The following is a 14,563-nucleotide window of genomic DNA, read 5'->3' on the forward strand; positions in this document are numbered from 1 at the left end:
GTACCTTATCAAATGCTTTTTCCACATCTATTGATATGATCATGTGACTATTGTCATTCCTTTTGTGTATTACATTTATTGATTTGCGACTATTGTTTCATCCTTGTTTCCCTGAGATGAATCCAACTTGATCATGGTGGGTGATCTTTGTAATATATTGCTGGATGCAGTTTGCCTATATTTTGTTGAGGATTTTAATGTCTATGTTCATCAGTGATATTGGCCTGTGTTTTCTTTCTTTGTTGTTTCTTTATCTGGTTTTGGGATTAGGATGATGCTGGCTTCATAAAAAGACTTTGGGAGTCTTCCCTCTTCTTGGATTTTTTGGAATAGTCTGAGAAGGACAGGAGTTAGCTCTTCCTTAAGTGTTTTATAAAATTCTCCTGTGAAACGGTCTGATCCAGGGATTTTGTGTGCTGGGAGTTTTTTGATGACAGCTTCAATTTCACTAGCTGTTTTCAGTCTGTTCAGGCTTTCTGCTTCTTATTCATTCAGCACTGGAAGGTCATATTTTTCTAGAAATATTTCCATTTAATTGAGGTTTTCAATTTTCTTGGCATATAATTGCTCATAGTAATTTCTTACATTTTTTTTTTATTTCTGCAGTATCAGTTTTAATGTCTCCTCTTTCATTTCTGATATTATTTGGGTCCTCTCTCTTTTTTGCTTGATTAATCTGCTTAAAGGCTTGTTGATTTTGTTCATCTTTTCAAAGAACCAGCTCCTGGGTTTATTGATCCTTTGAATTGTTCTTTTAGTCTCTATGCCATTCAATTCTGTTCTGATCTTGATTATTTCCTTCCTTCTACTTACCCTGGGCTTTGTTGTTGTTTTTCCAGTTCTTGAAAATGTTGGGTTAGGATGTTTATTTGAAATGTTTTGTCTTTTTTAGGTAGGTTTGTATTGCTATGAACTTCCCTCTCAGGGCTGCCTTTGCTGTGTCCCATAGGTTTTGGAGTGTTGTGTGTTCTTTTTCATTTGTTTCCAGAAACTTTTGATTTCTTCTTTGATCTCATTATTGATCCATTCATTGTTCAATAGTATTCAGTCTCCATGAGTTTGAATGTTTTTTAGTTTTTTCCTTGAGATTGGTTTCTAGTTTCGAGTCCTTGTGGTCTGAGAAATGCTTGATATGATTTCAATTTTCTTGAATTTATTGAGGCTTGTTTTGTGTCCTATCATGTGGTCTATCTTTGAAGATGTTCCATGTGCATTTGAAAAGAATGTGTATTTTGCTTCTTTGGGAAGAAAGATTCTACATATGTCAGTTAAGTCCATTTAATGTAATGCATCGTTCGGTTCCACAATATCCTTTTTGATATTTTGTCTGGAAGATCTATACATTGTTCACAGTGAGGTGTTAAAATCCCCTACTATCAGTGTGTTGCTATCTATATCTTTCTTGAAGTCCTCTAAGATTTTCCTTATATATTTTGGTACTCCTATGTTGGGTGAATACAGGTTTACAATGTTTATGTATTCTTGATGGATTTTTCCTTTGAGTATTATGAAGTGTCCTCTGGGTCTCTTTTTTATGACCTTTGTTTTGAAATCTATTTTTTCTGATATAAGTATTGTTACCCTGGCTTTTTTTTCCTGTCAATTTGCTTGGATTATTTTTTTTCCATCCTTTATTTTCAGCCTGTATAAGTTTTTTGTTCTGAGGTGGGTCTCTTCTAGGCACCATATGTGTGGGTCATGTTTTCTAATCCATTCAGCCACCCTATGTCTCTTGATGAAGCATTTAATCCATTTACATTTAAAGTTATTATTGATAGGTACTTACTCATTTTTTCCCTTTGTACCTTTTCTTCTCTTTCTCATTCTTTTTCCTCATCTTTTTATAGCAGTCCCTTTAGCATATCTTGCAATGCTGATTTGGTGGAGGTGTATTCTTTTAGCCTTATTTTGTCTGGAAAACTCTTTATTTCACCTTCCATTTTAATGAGAGTCTTGCTGGGTAGAGAGGAATCTTGACTGTAGGCCTTTGCTTTTCATTACTTGGAATTCCATTCTGGATTTCATGTTTCTGTTGAGAAGTCAGCTGCTCATTGCATCAGGGCTCCCTTGTATGTCACTACCTGTTTCTCCCTTGTTGTTTTTAATATTTTCTCTTTGTCTTTGATATTTGACATTTTAATTATGATGTGTCTTGGAGTGGGTCTCAATGGGTTCCTCTTGAATGGGACACTCTGTGATTCCTGGACTAGTGTGACTTTTTCTCTCCTACAATTAGAGAAGTTTTCCATCATTATTTTTTTCAGACATGTTCTTTATCCCTTCCTCCTCTTCTTCTCCTTCTGGTGTCCCTATTATACAGATATTATGTTTCAGGTTGTCCTGCATTTACCTAAATGCCTCTTCATTCTTTTTTAATTTTTGTTCATTTTCTTGCTCTTTCTGGGAGCTTTTTCCTACCTTATCCTCCAGCTCACTGACTCGATCCTCTTCTTCATCTAGCCTGATTTTGATTTCTTCTCCTGTGTTCTTCAATTCGGAAACTGTATTCTTCATTTCTTCTTGCCTCTTGTATATCCTTTTTCATGCTGATATAATTTTCAGTAAGTTCCTCGTCATTTCCCTGTAGTTTTTTGTAATTCTCTTTGAATTCACTAAGCTCACTGAGCTTCCTTAGAACAATTGTTTTGAACTCAGTATCTGATACTTACTTGCCTGTATTTCATTCAGTTCTCTTTCTGGGTATTCCTCCTTTCCCTTCAATTGGGGGATGTTTCTCTGACTTCCCATTATTTGTGAGACTCTTCTTTTTTGCTTCTGCTTCTTAAATTGATCTGTTTTGACTTGCAGACTTCGTGGTGTAAAGTTCTATGGTAGGAGACCTGTGAGATTCAGTAGTGCAGTCTTCTTGATTTGCTGAACTTGCTCATCTTTGGATGCCTTTTATGCCATTTGTTTCTGCTCTCTGGAAGTAACTGGGTTTTGATTACTGTTTGGTCATTCTTTAGTGGATCCTTCCCTCCAGCTGACTGATGGAGGGTCACTCTGCCTACTATGTCTTGTGTGTTTTTGTGCAGGTGTTTCCAGAACAAAACCACAAAACTCAAGAAACAAACTCACATCTGCAAAAATAACTCTTCCCTGCAATTTCACTATCAACAGCAAATGAACCAGTATTAATAAGGCTGTAAAGAGATTAAGACTATTATAAGAAAGGAAAGAAATAAACTATTAGTATAAAATCTGACTTAATATACACAAACTTGATGGACCCAAAATGGATGTTAAAAAGCTTTGTAGTAAAGAAAATATCACAAATTGTGGAGGAGACCACAGTGGATTTGTCTTGGTAGCCTCTAGAATTTACTGCTGTTTTTCTTTCTGGATCTGCATCTGATGATATCAGATGTTGACCCCATCTGACCTTAAGTAGTCTGTTTGAGACTTCCAGGAATCTGCAACCCTTCCACTTTTTGCAGCTGGCTGTTAATCTGTGTACTTTTTGGGCTCTGGTGCTATAGGCTGGGGGTCCCAGCTTATGTTTTAGACCCCACTCTTCTCAGGGGGATCCAACTGGCTGTTGGAAATATCCCTCTGGTGTTGCTGTCCCTGGGCACCCAGCCAGCCTTCTCAAGTCTCCACCACACTCCTTACCAGTCAGGTTGTGCTAAAGTTGATTCTTCTGTCTGTCTGAGGTCATAAGGATTCTCTCTTGCTATTGTTCAATAATTTATTCTGGGTGATTTTTCCACAATTTAGTTGTAATTCCAGATTGGTCCTGGGAGGTCAGTGTGGCTTCCATTCACCCCTCTGCCAACTTGAAAACCTTGAAATATATAAGAAGATATTTAGATAATATATTCAACTATTTTGATTTCAGGACTAATGTTCACTAAAAATATTTAGATTCATTTGAAATGTTATCATCCTATTGCAGCAGAAGCCACATTCTCACATGAGTCTAAATAGGTAAGATGGCTAGTTCTGGAGCACAAATGCAGTTTTAATGAATTTGCACTAGATGTACTGAAAGCCACATACAACAGAATGAGGTTGTTTCTTTAACTCTCTGTGCTGAGTCTTCTAAAAGCAGGCTGCTGTGCCCATGGGGCAAGGACTTCTGAACACTGCTGCAGCACTGAGCCATCCCAAGCTAGCACTTAAACCAATCCAGGTCAATAATCAGGGTGAATACAGCCTTTTGAAAAATATTTCCTGGTCAGGCAATTACAAAAATCCGTGTCAAACACTAATCCCTTAGAATTTTGTTTAAGAAATGGCTGTCAATGAAGTTTTTAAATTGTCCAAGTAATGATTCCAAGAGAACTGAGAATAAAAGTTTTTACTAATATTACTTCAGAACTAATAAGAATTATTTACAGTCTTTTCAGGGTGACAATATATTGATGTTGCTTAGGTTAAAAAAATAAAGTTTTTTTAATAGCTGTATGTTGTCTTTAATTTTTTATTGAATTTATTGGGGTGACATTGGTTAATAAAATTATATAGGTTTCAGGTGTACAATTCTATAATACATCATCTGTATATTGTATTATGTGTTCACCACCCCATCAAGTCTCCTTGAAATAAAGTTTCAACCTCCCATTATAGAAGCTTTATTAATAAAGTTTATCCTACAACTTTGTAGTTCAATATTTTAAAAAATCTTAAAATAAGTGCAAGAGAAGAATAGTACATAGAAAACAAACTTAAATGAATAAAACATTCAAATAAGATATATTGGCCTCCGGAGATGTATAGATATAACAATCAGGTAAATATTTTTCAAGCCTCTAAGGTTATGTCAAGGAATGCTACTGGTCTAAGAAATTTTGGTTAATTCTGTCTTGGAGCAGTGTCATCCAATTCCCATGATGATTTGGAGGGCTGTTGCCAAAAATGGACATAATTTAAAGATGCATCACAATTTGGTTAGGGCCCCTTCATTTGGCCAAAATCTAACATTTGGATTCATATTTGGTCTTATCCTTTGAAAGTACAAATACTTGCAGCAACATTGCTTTTGTGTAAGCAACGCGATCAGATGGATTACCATCACATATAAGCCAATAAAATCAGTTATATGAACAAAGACCAAGAATACAAGGTTTGTCCAGAAAAAGTCCAGCCATTGTTAATATAACAAGAGCAGTTTGTATGACATCATTTTAACCTGGCTGCCAACGAGAGTGGACTGGAACACACATTACAGTAGTGAAGTAGTACAGTGAAGAATGACAACTTCACTGTACTACTCAGTGGGGGCAGTAAACACCATTGAGTAAGCATGTGTACTGTGTGGCCTTTGCATTCAAAATGACTGAGCAAGTAGAGCAATTAATCTGCATCAAATTTTGTGTTAGGCTTGAACCTTCCTCTGTGGAAACTATTCGGATGATTCAGAAGCCTTCAGCTATGAGAAACTGGTGATTGGTAGCTTCATCACGACAACAAACCTGCTCATGCATCATGTCTCCTATAGAGTTTTTTTAGCAAAACATCAAATTACCCAGGTGAATCAGTCCCCCTACAGCCCAGATTTAGCACCCTGCAGCTTCTGGCTTTTCCCAAAACTGAAATTATCTTTGAAAGGAAAGAAGGTTCAGACCATCAGTGAGATTCAGGAAACTACAATGGGGCAGCTGATGGCGACTGGGAGAACTGTGTGTGGCCACAAGGTGCCTACTTTGAAGGGGACTGAGGCATCATTGTCCTATGTACAATGTTTATTGTGCCTTGTACCTTCTTCAATAAATGTCTCTGTTTTTGATATTACATGGTTGGATACCTTCTGGACAGACCTTGTATATACTTCAGATTTATTGTTAATGCCTCATTATTCATTTTCACATATAGGTAATTAAGTGAAATCTTTTTACAATAAAATTTTATCAGTTAATTTGAAACATCTATGTATTTTTATTATTGCAGTAATAAAACTGAATAATAATTAAATCATTGTGAAAGTTGTTAATTATATTTACATAAGCCCTGTTAAGAATTTTTAAATAGTAAAATAAATTGACCTTCATGAATGTTAAAATAAAACATATTATATAGGTAAATTTTAGAAAGAATATTATGTTCTTTTGGAGCTAACAAAGTGCTATAAATCATTTTAATACTAATAAATCCAAAATAAAGACTAGGTCATATCAAGTTTCTATCTTTGTGGAATTGTTTGGGGACTAGGATGTACATTACATAAAACAATCTTTAAGAACTCTATTTAGTGTTTAATTCTTTATTTTGGCCTTAAATTTTGCAATAAAAAGGCCTATTTGCTTAATCCCTTCACCTTGTATACTCAGCCCCCCATCTCTTCCTCTCTGACAGTTCTTTACTGTTCTTTGTATCTATGAGTCTGTTTCTATTTTGTTAGTTTATTTTGCTCATCAGATTCCACGTATAAGTGAAATCATATGGTACTTGTCTTTCTCTGACTGCCTTACTTTACTTATCACAATATTTTTCAGGTCTATCCATGCTGTCACACAGGGTAACATTTCCTTCTTTTTGACAGCCGACTGGTATTCCATCGTGTAAATGTACCACAGCTTTTTTATCTTCTCACCTAATGACAGACACTTGGGCTGCTTCCAAATCTTGGCTATTATAAATAACGTTGCAATGTAGAACATAAAGGTACATGTATTCTTTCAAGTTAGTTTTGGGGGTTTCTTTAGATATATTTGCAGAAGTGGAGGGATTAAGAAAGAAAAACAAAAAGAAAAACTCACAGACACAGACAACAGTATGGTGATTACTAAAAGGAAAGGGAACTTTGGACAGGTATAAAAGGGTAAAGGGGGGATAAATGGTCATGGAAGGAGACTTGGGGTGGTGAACACACAACACAATAGACAGCTGATATATTATAGAATTGAAACCTATTCTATATGAAACCTGAAACCTATATGATTTTATTAACCAATATCACCCAATAAATTCAACAAATAAATTTTAAAAATTTTTAAAGTGAAGTTGACCATTTTTTGCTTCCTGACCAAACAAAAAAAGTGTCTATTTGGTAGTTTTTTAGTCTTAGAAAAGGTGATTTAACTAATGGATATCAGCTTTGTTTGCTTCCTTTGTTCATTATATGTGACAGGCAGCAAAAATATCATGAGCAGAAGCCTAAGCAGAATGAGCCAAAAGATACCTCCCTCTAGTTTAGTATCGCAAATGTTCACTGTAGCAACTAAAGGAATAATCTTGCATGCCACAGTGCTGAGACATGATTGCTCCTTCACTGAAAGCCAAACAATAAGCTATTAAAATAATTGATTTGTAAATTAAAATTGCAGAATTATCCTTTGATTCTAGATGTTAATTCTAGAATATGATAATCTGCCTTGGTCACATATTGATCTTTGACACTTAGACATTTGACATTTTTGTTAATTTCCATGCATAATATCATGAAATTATCAGAAATTATTTCTGATAATTTCTCTTTTATTTCCTCTTACTGTTCAATAAAAAAATCTGAAAACTCCAATAACACTCAGTTTTCTCATGCACATACAAAAATAAATACTTTTGTCCTTGCTTAGATTAGAGGAGAACCATGCACAGTGACGTCGAACTTCATGACAGCCGCTATATTCTAAGTGGCTGAGCTCTGGAGAAAAGAAAAAATGAACTGATGGTCTCGCAGGACTGTGTTATCAGATGCTCTCCCCCACCTAGAGAGCCTTCATTTACTACTAGCTGCTAAAACCTGAAAGATTCTGCAGTCATTAGTGGAAATAATTCACTTAAAACTATATTAATTCAGACAGGAATTATTTTTTTCCCTCTTTTGGTTTTGTTTATCTGTTTGAGGAAGCCACATTATTTATTGGTATACCTTCGGCTACTAATTGAAAGAAAACAACAAATCTTCCCTCTTTTTCTACTTTCTCCACTTTCTCAGTTACCTTTTCCTAATAAGTTACTTGGATTTTTGGAACCAAGGGTAAGAATTTATATTAATTCTTTTTAAGTGCAATTTTTAAAGACTTAGCCAATCTTCTAATCTCTCTATATGCCATTTCACCCTGCTTCTTTCCCCAGTGCATTTTTGTCACATCAACAATCTTATCTGCATTGTAATAAGTACTTATGCTAATTCTTCATTTAAAAAATTAATAAAATGGCAACAGATTGGGATCAATCCATTAATAGCTTCTAAGTGTGATAATATAAGCATTTTCTTTTCCCCTTAATTACACTAATATCTAGCTTGTATTTCTTGGTATTAACTCTAAGGATCTTGAGATGCCTTGTCAAATATTTTGTCTATTGGGGTTACACACGAGAATTCAGAATCATATCAGACCTTTAGTGTTTAGTTTAGTAGTATTTCCTACAAATACTAGAATAATTGAAATTTTATAGTACTATTATTACTTCTGTAATAGTACCTGAATAATAACACCTGAATAATAGTCATGTGATTTAGTTCAGAAAACACCCATAAACCCATGTAATACCCACACAAATAAATGTGTATCATTTATGACAAAAAAGTTTCTATTGATTTATTTAAAGAAACTGGTTTTCTAGTCATACAGAATTGGACTCTGTTGTAGGTAAATCAAATACTCATTGGCTATAAGAGCTTATCAAAGTTATTTAAATTTTCTGGGTTTCAGTTTCTTTACCTTGTAAGAGGTTAAGTAAAATTAAATACTTCTTAAAGAGTCTGAAAAAATCCTGGTAGATTTTCAGCAAGGAAAGATTTCCTTACCAAAATTGTTATAAATATCTTGATAATATAAAGTATCCTCAGTTAAATATGGGCTCCTTTCCTGACTATTAAATGGAATCAACATAAATTCTAAGACTTGTATAAACAGGAGCTAAAATGAAATACATATATTTCTTAATGGATCAGTAGAATTTCCAATTTAAATTTACAAGCATAACAGAGTAACAATCAAAATAATGTTATACAGTAAAAAAAAAAAATTAAATGTCTTCCATATAGTTTACCCTCTGGTAGTACTGGGGACAGGAAAAGAGGTTCGAATGTAAGATTTGAAGGATGATCCTTTCTAAAGCACAGACCACAACCTAATTAAGAGAACTTACACAAAGCAAATAATTACAACTCAATATGCTGAGTTCTTCAAAAGTAGGTTGTATGAAACATTTGGGGAGCAATAAAAATGTCTCAGTTAACTGTCCTAGGAATACTAAGAGGAGAAGTCAGAGAAGAGGAGACATGTTTACTCTTTTTTATATGAGTTTTAAAGGGAACAGCATCTCTTGCTTAGGAAATGGTGAAGAATTGGGTGATGAAATATATGACTGAGTTGGACTGACAAAAAAGTAAGCTCCGTATGTACTGATATTTGTAAACTTTCTGTAACATGTTTAGAACATTGAAATTTTTTCTATAGATGCTGCTAACTTAGGTAGAAGATACACTCAAGAACTATTTCGGAGAAATGATGCACTGGATTTAGGAAATAATTATTTTTGAACAATGAAAGGGAAACAGGTCACTGTGAAGTTAAATTTATGTCTTGGGTGACTAAGCAGAGAGTAGTAAAATAAGTAAAATTATTAAAGCATGGAAGAGTAGCAAATCCGAAGGATATGTGAGCTTGAGCTGTTAAAGAATATAACACAGTGAAATATGCAGCAGCTATTTGTCAATAAAGTTCTGGTGCTCATAATAGGCTGTACTTATAGGTATGAATTTTATATACATTTGTATCATTTATTATTTTATTATCATTATATGTCATTTATGTTTATTGTGGAAGACAAATGTGTAAAATAAATTTTCCTTTAATCTTATCATCATTAACAGTTACAAGGATAATTTTGGTATATATCCCTCCAAAATTGGATTTATAATGTTTATTCTTTTTTCATTTAATTTTATGTAATAAGCATATTTTCATATCCCTACATATTAATTTTAAAATAGTTAAATGCTGTACTGTATAATATAGCAATATCTAATGATGTTTTAATTAATTTCACAGTATTAGATATTTTAGATATGTCGATTTATAATAGTAAGATATTATGTTTACTATGTTTTTCAAAAATATCTGCACACATCTCTGATTTTCCCCAATTAACTGCATTCCTAGATGTGGGATTAATTTAACAGATATATGAAAATTCAAGGAGGTTGATAGGGATTTTTCAAATTGCCCTCCAGAAACTTGGTCCTAGTTTGCATTTACTTTTTCAAGGAATCTGTGAGGAAACCCATTTTGTTAAATTTACATAATTGTGAAGTTGAACTTCTGATTTCCTAATGACTCTATTTTTAAAACAAAATGTTTTTGACTGATACCGAAAAGGAAATGAATGCATTGCCATGTAGCAATAGCCTCTATCTTTATAATTATCTTAACCCTAAAAGATTTCTTTTAGAATCTTGAGCCAAGGAAAACCTTAATACAATTTGGAGCTTCAAACCCAGAATAGATATATTTAGTGGTTTACTGTGTGGGTGTGAGTCAGTGAAAGTGTAAGAGAGAGACTGTATACATGAATATGAAATACACCACTTATCAGAATATTAGCCCATAAAAATAAATAAAAGGATAAACATGTAAAATATAATATTTTTATTATTCTCACCCAAGGACAATTTTTTCATTGCTTTTAGAAAGAGAGGAAGGGGGAGAGAGAGAAACGTCGATCGGCTGCCTCCCATAGGCACCTGACCAGGAATTGAACCCTCAACCCAGGTATGCTCCTTGATCTGGAATGGAACCCGCTAACATTTGGTATATGGGGTAATGCTCCAACCAACTGAGCCACACCAGCCAGGGCAATATTGTTAATAATTTTACTATACTTAATTTTATTTTTAAAAGAAATGTCTAAACTTGATGGGTAGGCAAAAGCTGAGAAGACAAATAAACTTTTTAATGATGAAAGAATTTTCATAATAACACCTGAATAAAATAAACTAGGAACTCTCAACAATAAAAACATAGTGTCAATAATTTTTTAAAAAGAATCAAAAGGAAAAAAATAAAATAAAATAGATTAAGAAACAAAACTGATAAACTCGATATCTGAATTTCATTTTAAAATGTTATACTAAGCAAATACTAATAGAGAATTTTGTACATTAAATCAATTTGTTTTATTACATTTCTCTTTATACTCTTTGTCTTTAATAAATTATTTTTTGAGAGTTTGTAAACTGTGCTATCTAAATTTGAGACATCTATTTAACTCTCTTTTATTTGCAATGGGAATTTATTTAAAATACAAGAATGTAAATCTCTTGTTATTAGTTTCCTGTATGTTTCAAACCCCAGGGAAATGCTGGTCACTTGTACAAATCAGAGAAATTATAACCAGACATTAAAAGAAGGTTATATATATGACTGCAGTACTGCATTGTCATTTATTTATTTCTCTTGAGACTTCTAACTTGTTAGGAATTGTGAGGGTTTTCTTTTTTTCCTTTTCAGATTCCAGCTGCACTTTCTAATTAGAACTAATGTCTCATCTTATTTGTTTTCACCCAATGTACCAAAGTAAACACTGGGCAAGAAACAGAATTTATCATTTTATTACCTTTATGTCACTTTTTAAAATTTACATCTTCAAAGTAAAAAAGAAATCTAATTGGTCACTGAGTATGAGAGAAAAAAGTTCATGTAATAGCCATGAAATGAGGGCAGAATCAGCTCATTGGTACCTAAGTAACTAGACTGAGAATAATGTTGATCCTAAATGAAAAAAGGTGGATGCCAGGAAGCAATTATCTTCCCAAGTCAGCCAGCCCCTGATCATGTGGAGAAAAACACACTTGTGGGCCAGAGCCCAGTCCAAGTGATCAGAGTTGCTTTCTTATGAAATTCTCATTTAGTTTGACTTTCTGGTCTTTGACTCCACCGCCAATTTCTATCCAGTCTGATATGCTCCTGCCCCCTGCTTTCGCATCTGGCTCATGCTTCCTTTCACCGTTACCAGCTACATTCTGGCCCCTCTTTCTCTGGCACATATTGAATCACCTGGATAGTTCTGCCTTCTAGTGCTGTTCACAGGGTTTTAGAAACTTGAATTATCCTATAATATTCCTACTTTTTAAAGAATAATTTCCTGAAACTGAGAATTCAGTTCCTGCTTCTTTCCCATGCAGTGACACTCTTCCTAAACACCGTCAATTAAATCAGGATTCCTGGGTGTGGTGATAAAGCAGCTGATGAAAAGCCCTATTTTGGACTCTGATCAAAGAAAGTACAGGTTTATTTTAGAGTTGTTCCTGAATGTCTCAATCACCATATACAATTTTATTCTTGGGTTTTTCTTTTCCAGAAATCAAAGAATTGGGTGAAATTAAAATTGGCAAATATCTCTATGATGATCCATGGAGGAGAAGCATAATGTCGTGTAGAAGTCAAAAGGTCTAGATTTTAGTTTTGTTTCAGAGCAATCTTGACTAAGACACTCAACTTATGGAAGTTGTTAATGTCACTTGAGAAGCACAGGAGATAAGTGATCCCTAAATCTTTAAAGTCATAGTATTATATAATGGTGTCATTCTAACTGGCAAAGGGGAAATCTAAAGATTAGATATATAAAGGAGTAGGCTGACTAACCAGGCCTCCAGTAAAAAAAGTAAGTGTCCCAAGTTAGTATTACGTGATAGTATACTTATACTAGATCAATTTTATTTTTATTTACCCCTGAAGATTTAACTTGACATTTTAAACTGTTTTTGTAGTTATAATGATCAAGAATGGAAAATATTAAGAAATGCTAACAAAGCTCTCAGTGCTTTAGGTGGTTATAGCAGAAAAATCTACTAACTGAAAATGTTTCAAGGAGACTTAAACTCAAGTACCAAAGTACATTAGATCACATGTGACCCCATTTGTAAGTTTAAGTTTAAGCCATTAAGATGAAGTTTTTATTGATAGAAATATAAATTTTATTACACAAAATAAAATTATTTTAATTGAAATAAAAATTACTATAAAATATTCAGGAAATGATGAACTGAAGTATGTTTTGCAATACATATGGCAAATAATTTAAAAGACAACAATAAGCAAATATATAAAATGCTGACATAAAATATACAGAATATTAAAATTCATGAACATATTATGTATTTGCAGTAATTGAAGAAATGAAAAATTTAAAGAAACACACCATATTTTACCTCTCAGTTTGAAAAAGTTTTAAAAGCCTGGTAATTTAGGTCAAAGCAAGGATGTGAAAAAACTAATCCTTTTATATTCTGTTGAAAGGAATGTAAACTAGTGCCATCTTTCTAATAGATATTTTGATGGTATATATTACTCTGAGTTAGCATAATTTCTGAATTAACAATTTCATTTCTAGAAAAATATGCTAAATATATACATATGGGATAATATTTATGTACAATATTTTTGCTACAATATTACCTATAACCTGAAAAGTTTGGAGAAAGAAAATGAAGATTCAAAATTAGGGTTAGGTTAAATATTCTATGGTGCAATAGCATACTCTGAGGTAGTTTTATATTTATTGATATTGAACCAGTTTAATGAAAATTGTTAAATTAAAAAGCCAGTTTCTCATTATTGCTACTGTTACTATTTTTAATTCAGTTATTTAATTATCCTCTCAACAAAACTCCAGGAGCACTTACTACCTACCAGGAGTTATTCTTGACACTAGAAATGTAGCAGTGAACTAAAAATTCTAGTCCTTGCCCTTGTTCATGGAACTTACATTCTAGTGGAGATGACAAGCAGTAATTCAGTAAATAAATAAGATGTTCACTAAGATAAAATCATGTAAGAGATAGAGTAACAAAGTGGGAGTTGGTAAAAAAAGTCTCTCTGATAAGGTAAACTTGGAGCAGAAATCTGAAATAAGAAGCTAGCCATGTTATTGGAGGATGGGCATTCTAGTTCAGTAGGTAAAAGAGCAAGTACAAAGGTTTGCAGGAAAGCTCATGGTGGTGTATTCAAATAACAGCAAGGAGGCCATCCTGTGGAGAAGTGAGTAATAGGACAAATGGCAGGGAAAGACAGGAAAGGCAACAAGTGTTATAGATCATAACAGCCTTCTAGGGCAAAACGTAAGGATTTTGACTATGCTGAGGAAGATGGCAAACCAGTGGAAGGTGCTGAGCAAAGAAGCTACATAAATTGGCATACATTTAAAAGGATGGCTGCTGTGTAGACATTGGATAATAAGGGCAAAGGTAGAATTAAGGACACTAGTCAGGAGAAATGACAGTGGACTGAACTAGAGTAGTCACAGTGAATGCGGCAGGAAGTAGTGGGTGTATAAGGAAGGGAATTCAGGGATGATCGCAAGCCAGTAAACACTATTGCATGTATTTATGTCTTCTATATGTGCATAGAAAAAAAGGTAGAGAGCTATAATAAAATGCTTTCATGGTTACCCAAAAGCAGAGATTTTTATTTGCTATTTTTTCTTCATGAATATAAAATATTTGTGAAACAAATGCAACAGAAGGAACTTTGTTTCAGAATGTATATATAGCTGATCATTATGCTTCTTCCTTCTTTTTGGACTTGAATAGTATCTAAAATGACTTTTAAACTCCACAAAAAAAATCAACATTTGACAATCTTAGCAATATTTTACTGATAGCGAAAATGACCAC

Source organism: Pteronotus mesoamericanus, unplaced genomic scaffold (genome assembly GCF_021234165.1).
Source record: "Pteronotus mesoamericanus isolate MK-2021 breed Mesoamerican mustached bat unplaced genomic scaffold, CSHL_Meso_final scaffold_232, whole genome shotgun sequence".
In the NCBI taxonomy this organism is placed as follows: Eukaryota; Metazoa; Chordata; class Mammalia; order Chiroptera; family Mormoopidae; genus Pteronotus; species Pteronotus mesoamericanus.